The sequence below is a fragment of the Schistocerca nitens genome, chromosome 2 (assembly GCF_023898315.1).
Source record: "Schistocerca nitens isolate TAMUIC-IGC-003100 chromosome 2, iqSchNite1.1, whole genome shotgun sequence".
NCBI classification, from domain to species: domain Eukaryota; kingdom Metazoa; phylum Arthropoda; class Insecta; order Orthoptera; family Acrididae; genus Schistocerca; species Schistocerca nitens.
In genome coordinates, this window is record NC_064615.1 from 735,629,256 (window position 1) to 735,636,194 (window position 6,939).

The window sequence follows — 6,939 nt, forward strand, 5'->3', positions numbered from 1 at the left end:
TCACCAACTCCATATCATAATAGCAGCCTTTGTTTTCTTGCAGCTTTACTATGTATCCCTTTCGTTTCCCTTTTTTAACCCACACTATGGGCACGTCGGTGAATTCTTGACTGTTTTTCTCTCAGTTTTTCAGAAAGCCCACAAACGAGACTGCCAGTACCTGCAAAACTGTTACGCTCCCCCCCGTTATTTGTGTAACTGTAAATATATGGACTTTGTTGAATCTCATTCATTTTTGTACCATCTTTATTATCAATGCAACTCATATAATCCTTCCTATCCTTTTCCATGAGTCGTTCCCCTTCAGTCTGAACTACACTCCTAGGGACACCCAGACCAGACGAGTGGAGGGGGGGGGGGGGGGCACGGGGTGGAAAAATTCCTAGGCCCCAAAACTCACGGAGGGGTGGAGGGAGGAGGAGGAGTCTCTAAGCGATTCAGATCCCCTTGGGTGCTGTGTTCGCAGATACCAGACTGCTATTGTAAAATAATCTTTTTATCCTACTAGGTTTCAGAACATGTCCATAGATGACAACATTCACTAGTCATTGGACCATAACAAAGGTCAGTGTTACCAAGTCGGCAATGTTGCAGCTATGCCTCCACCAACTCAAGGTTGTATGTGGCAATTCATTTATAGATTCGCTGTTCTACAAATGAATAACAAAACGTATGCGTCAATTGTCATCTAATTCCTCAGTTCTCTTCCTGCCACTGGCAGATAGAAACCGCTAACGACGTAGTAAGGAATTACTGTAGCTATGGCGCCATTGGGATTCCCCTTGCTGTTGTCAACGACGAAGTAAAGAATTACTGCAACTACGGCGTCCTTGGGATTCCTCTTGCTGTCCCTAACGTCGTGCGAACCTATCACGTGTCAGCTGCACCCTGAGTGCGGGAAACTACCAGAGAGCAGTTATATTGTACGGCATGTTGCTTCATGCATAATGGTGCCAATAAATTACCGTAGTGTGCCTCAATCTTGTCTGGAGACCTTTCAGTTTGCATCACGGGCAGTCATTTGTTTTAAAAACTTTAGACAGTTGCGGGTTTGGTGTGGAAGAGCGCATGCTTGATTTAAGTGATATCAACTTTGTTAAATCTAAACACAAGCTGAGGCAATGAAGAGAAAAGAAAGAAGAACACACAAAGAGGGCAAAGTGAAAAAAAGTTGAGACAAGCGCGTTCAGCGTCGGATTTGCTTACACCTCAATGTATAGTAGCAAAAACCGTCTCAGATCAACTCTGTATCAACAAAGTCTCACAAATTCTAGACGTTGGCAACTGAATCTAATTCGGCAAGGCAACTAGACTTTGATGATGTGATTCATACATCTTCTGAACGAAAGGCTCGCGAAGCGCCATTGTCAGTATTATTGGTAAACGAATTGTAACGTACTACCCACTGCATGACTCATTGCGGCTTTTGTGCAAGTGTACTGATACCTGTTTACTGAATTGTGTGGGCATCCAAGGGAACGAGAGGGGACAGAACATCCCACAACGCAACTTCACTGACACCAGACATCCATCAATGCTAAAATCAGTTTAATTTGTAATACTTTGACTTTTATTTTAAAGTTACGTGAAAGTAAATTAAACTAAATTAAAAATAAAATTAAATGGAGTGCACATACATTTTACAATAATTCATTATTGAGTAGTATCTGAAGTCAAATTTGTAAATTCGTCAGTCATGTCAGTTTTCTGTCTTGCCACGTAGGACTTGGTCGAGCAGTTATCCGGTCCCTTAAGTGTGGTGGTCTTGGGATCCTGATAACTGTCTTCGTCACTACTTTTAAAAACCAATGTTTGTTACTTCTTTCATCAGTCTCACATTCCATGATGGCGTCATGAAGCTGGTATTCTTTTTCGATACACTTAAACCAACATCATCATCTTCACTTCAGGTATTAGGCCTTCTTCTGTTTCGCCCGTTACGGTATCCATTGCTTCCTTGGTCTTCCTTGGCTCCTTCTCCTAACTGGCTTAAATATCTTGTCTGGGAAGGTAATCTTACCCTACTCATTCTTTCAAGATGTTTATTCCAGTTTCTTGTATCTTCTTGAATGTTAGTGTGGATTTAAATATATTCAGTTCTTCACTAATTTCCAAATTTCTAAATCTATCGGCTCTTGTGCATCCCTTTACTGCTCATGGAAACCTCATCTCTGTTGCTTGTGCGCTCCTTTCTTGACGCTTACTTATGACCAACGATTAATTTCCATAAACAAACATTGGAACTACCATCTTCTTATAAAATTTCAATCATGTTTCTTTACGTTCTTTATATCGCAGAAATCTGTTTATTGTTTCACATATATTCCCAAATTTCGCTAATTTCTTGTCTATGTCTTCATCGTACTGATATGTAACGTCATATCCTGAGTAACAGAAATCTTCAGTCTGTTCTATTGTTGATCACAATTTTTGTCCATACAACGTGTTTTCCTTTGAATACCTCTGATATTGTCTTCTTTTCTGAAATCACAAACCTTACCTAATAAACGTCGTCTTCACTATCCGCCGACAGTGGCGCGTCGTCTGCATATAAAAGACAATTCAAGTGGGAATTACTGTTAATCTTAATTCCCCGTTAAAAATCTCTTTCCATTTCCAAATTGTGTTATCTAAATAAACGTTAAAAAGTTTGGGTGAAATCCTGCACCCTTACTCCTTCGTTTATGAATATAGGCCGTGTTAGAGTGCTGCTTACGCTCAAATTACAGTCGTGTGTTTGCACAGACTTTGTCAAACATTTGTTAAGTGTTGCAGATATCCTCTTTTCCTCATAATGCTCCACAGTTTCTCTCTGTCAACATTATCGAACTCCTTAATAAAATCAATGAACGCTAAATGGGTTTCCCTATTACACTCCCTAAGTTTTTTGATTATTTGTTGTTGGTTGGTTGTTGTTGGTTGTTTGGGGGAAGAGACCAAACAGCGAGGTCATCGGTCTCATCGGATTTGGGAAGGACGGGGAAGGAAGTCGGCCGTGCCCTTTTGAAAGGAACCATCCCGGCATTTGCCTGGAGCGATTTAGGGAAATCACGCAAAACTTAAATCAGGATGGCCGGACGCGGGATTGAACCGTCGCCCTCCCGAATACGAGTCCAATGTGCTAACCACTGCGGATTATTTGTTCTCTTATAAATACTGTATCTGTCGTCGATTTGTCCTTCCGAATTCACACATCTTCTTCGCTTAATAAACTCTCTTCTATAATCTTTGACTTCTTATTCACTATTCTGGCATAAACTTTGTATGTGGTGTCAAGTACGCTGATCCCTTTAGAGTTCTCGCAGCTATTTGGGTGTCCTTTTTAAGTAGCTATATTATCTTTGCTTGTGATCCTGCTTCTACAGCACATATTAAGTAAATGTAGTAATCTCTTTTGGAATAGGGTGCTCCATAGTTAAGCAGTTCAGCGTTTACAATATCTACACAAATAACTTTTCTGTTTTTTCTGTGGAGTTGATGGCTTCTCTTAATTCATACATACACAAATCATCTGCACATCCTGTTTCAAGTTCATCGTCCATAATTTCTGTGTAGAAATTTTCTTCATACCACAAGTTCTTGTACCGTTCTATTCATTTCATTTGTTGCATGTTATTTATTTGAGCAACTTCTTCTTATGTTTGATTTAGCAGTTTCGTCGTTTTATAAGCTGCCAATAGTCTCCCATGAATGTTGTCTTCTATTATGCTTATTTACGTATCTGAAGGTTCTTGACGAGTTCGTTTCACTGCTCGATTTTAACTTTCCACGCTCATTCACCATTCATCTGATTAGCATGCTAGTTCTCTCAAGACTGAAGTGGGAACTTGGAGAAATGATGAAGTTCGTTGAAGCAACTGCCAGTTGCTTCACATTTTTGTGCAGAGCTGGTTTACGACTATTGTTTTTTTACTACATTCAAAATTATTCTGATTCTAATAGAACACGGTCACGGTAAGTATCCTTGTTTTATGAAATAACAGAGGGTAGAAAATTGCACATTTTGCTTAATAAAGTAATATCTAGAAATGGGGTGTTTTGAATTTATGCTGTAATGAACGGAACTGTATACTGTAACAAAAGTGATGGAAGAACTTCACTATGTAAAAAGGTATGAAATTTAGAGCACGGTGTTAGCAGTGACACTTCACAGAAATGTGCTAGAACCTGTTTTCCGTTGTGTGGACTTCTCTCCCAGCAAGGGGCAAAAGAGCAATGAAAGAGTATTGATATAGACGATTTTGGATGAGGAACAAAAGAACAGTGATGAGTGTCATATCTTTAATAGTCATTTTGTGTGATTTTGTTTGCCTGTGAGAGCAGATGCTCACGTGTGTATTGGTAGGCGTAAGTGCAATGAAAGCATCATTTACTGTTCATATCAGCTAGTGCTTCATTCAGTATGAGTCCTACGATAGATTACCTACATTTTCTAAGAAATTATTATAATTAAATATATTCAAAGTTGCAAATATATTTATAGACGTTATTTATATTTGCAGCTACCGTAATCTAATTTTGAGTGAAAATGTGTGTAGAAAGCAGAACTGTGATTACGAATATGTGCTCGGAAAAAATTTGTTACCGTGGACAGAAAATTTAACTTCCAGTATCAGTTCTATAACAAGAAAGCCTACCTTTCTCACTTTCATAGAAATCAGCGTTATGTATCTTTGTACCCGAAACTAAGTGAACAAATTTCAGAGAAGATGTTCTATGTGTTATATTAACAAACTATATAACTAAATTCAGTAGTTCATTAGTTCCAGGGTAAGAATAACCGGTGAAATAAAATCATCTGAAATATGAGTGAAAGTTCTGGCTTTATTTTAGAAAACGAAAGATTTGCAGATCATGTATAATTGATAAGTAATGTTTGTATTTTTGTTCTCTACAACAACAGAAAAATAGAAACAATTATTGTTATACAATTGTATATAAGTTTTCTGCTCAGTGGCGGAACACTTTGTGCAATTCCTTTGTGAGGGTCTGCTTTCTATATGAAGACTACCCAGAAAGAAGGCGCTAACTTCATTTTATAGATTTTTCAGGGCAGCAGTTTTCTTTGGGAGCGTTTGCTTTCTGTATTAAGACAACGTAGAAAGAAGAGGTTACGTTCATTTTATAGGTTTTCAGGGGATCAATTTTAAAATTTGAAACTTTCCAGTTTAAGTGTTAACTGAAGTGTGTTTTTGATATTTATACAGTGCATTGAATCACCATTCCTCAATATTCCTTAAAATTTAAAAATAGTTTTAAAAATTGGACTCTATGTGTGTGTTTATCTGAAAGTCTATTTTTTCAGTTTCTTAGTATAACGTTCATATCAGAATATTTAATTCAGCATGTGCTGCAATATTCAGGTCGTATTTCACTTTATAGCTTCCATGCAATTCCCACAGCAAAATTCTGTTGATCTGTGAGTCTAGACATCTATCATACAGGGTGTTCATAACCAAGTGGGTATTAGGAATAATATTGTTTATCAATTTTGCTTTTGTTTTGAATGAACTTGACTAAATTATAATGATTGATAAATTAATGTGATATTTTAGTGTGTCATCTTGTGTATCCTTACTAATTTACAGCGTAACTGTTATTGAACTGCGTCATAACTTCTGAACGGTTTGCGTTAGGATAAAAATGAAATGATCATATGGCATTTATTGGCCGGGATATCCCCTTGTTCAAATTGTACAGTTGGCTGCAGGGTATGATGGGAATCAGTATGCGCATGTATGGTTTGATTTAGCTACGAATCCCACTTTCATTTGGATGGGTTCGTCAATAAGCAAAGTTGTCGATTTAGGGGACTGAGAATCCACAATACGCAATCTAGAAGTCTCTTCACCCTCAGCGGGGTGACTGTGTGATGTGCAGTGTCCAGTCACTGAATAATCAGTGCAATTTTCGTTGATGGCACAGTGATACCGTGCGGTACGTGAAGGTTTAGGGACATTATTTCACCCCCGTTGTCCAAAGTGATCCCGATTTCGATAATAAGTGGTTCATGCAAGACGGTGCTCGACCCCATCGAAGGAGCAGAGTGTCTGATGTCTTGGAGGAGGACTTTGGGGACCACTTTCTGGCTCTGGGGTACCCAGAGGCCACTGGCATTGGCCTCGATTGGACGCCATATTCTCCGGATCTGAACACATACGGCTCCGTTTTGTGGGGCTGGATTGAAGATAAGGTGGACAGCAATAACACCAAAATCATTGCTGAGCTGAAAACAGCCATTCAGTAGGTCATCGACAGCATCGATGGTCCGACACTTCAGCGGGCTATACAGATTTTCGCTATTCGTCTGCACCACATCATCGCCAATGATGGCAGGCATATCGAACATGTCATAACCTAAATCCGAATATCTGTATCGTGCTAACACTATATCGTGGCAGTTTTATATGGGGGTGTTTTGAGCTGTGGTTGTGTAACATACCGGTAGAGGTCGCGCCTGAACAACTGCTGCCATCTGCAGCAAACAATTACGCTGTAGCCACTTTGAACTGCTTTGTATACTGCAATTTGCTTTGTGTTGCGAATTGTTTGCTTTTCTTTTTCTTTTCTTGTTTTGAAATGAGTACAGTGACTAATTCTGGTGCATAAAGGGATTCGAATGCGACTCTCACCAGGAAGAAAGGAATCAGTGATCGATATGAGAATTATGTCAGTTCTGCTTTCCTTTAAGCGGACGCAGGATGATAGCCCTTCGAGAGGGAGGCGGGCTTATTCCCCGCACGGGTCCTCTCCTCTCGGGTAGTCTATGTCCCTGTTCGTTTAAGGTTGCGGCCGACTGCCACGATATATACTGTACGCATAACAGTGACGTTTATATGTTGAACAAACTGTGTGCACGCCGTATTTTGTACATCTACATCTACATCTGCATGGATACTCTGGAAATCACATTTAAGTGCCTGGCAGAGGGTTCATCGA